General features: G+C 44.8%; 1 long non-coding RNA gene across 1 annotated transcript in view; it reads right to left on the bottom strand.

Moving 5' to 3' along the window:
• LOC118331990 overlaps positions 1-136 on the bottom strand; it is a 1385-nt gene extending 1249 nt beyond the window's left edge. The window contains exon 1 of the long non-coding RNA XR_004796907.1: positions 116-136. This is a non-coding gene — a long non-coding RNA (uncharacterized LOC118331990). The remainder of the gene's footprint in view (positions 1-115) is intronic.
• Positions 137-562: the final 426 nt, after the last annotated feature.

Genomic DNA, 562 nt, shown 5'->3' with positions numbered 1-562 from the left:
ATACATGAAAAAAGTATTAGTTTCATTTCAAACTAATAAACATTTTAGGACTTCTGAGGCATGTATCATTTATGTTTATTACACGTTAAAAATCAAAACTAGCTGATGAACGTACCTCATCTTGTGTAAAAATGTCACTCACTCCACACATACGACAGAGACCAAGGGCACACGCTTAACGAACACCACGCCTGACGCTCAAACCACTGCAACGAGTCACACGACATCAACAGCGAAACACTCGTATACATGAACAAACCAGGTCAATTCGTCTATCCACTTTCCAAACCTAATACAGCATTTTTACGGCACTTCTGACGCACTGTACTCACCCATCCTCCTATGTCGCTCTACTTCACACGCTGTAAACACACTCAAAAAACCTAGCATGCACTCTGAACGTAACTACACTCATGTGTGCTGAAGCAGGAACTGTCTGCGGAGCTTGCTACTGGTCTACTTTGCTTGCGCGCGACCGTCCTCAGTATGGCCGTCAGCCTCCTCTTCACCTCTTCCTTATAGAGCAGCCAGCGAGGAGACTCTGGACTCAACCTCAGAGTTG

This window comes from Morone saxatilis, unplaced genomic scaffold (assembly GCF_004916995.1).
Source record: "Morone saxatilis isolate NCDOM2014 unplaced genomic scaffold, NCSU_SB_2.0 Contig20, whole genome shotgun sequence".
NCBI classification, from domain to species: domain Eukaryota; kingdom Metazoa; phylum Chordata; class Actinopteri; family Moronidae; genus Morone; species Morone saxatilis.
This window is presented reverse-complemented; position numbering and strand designations above follow the sequence as displayed.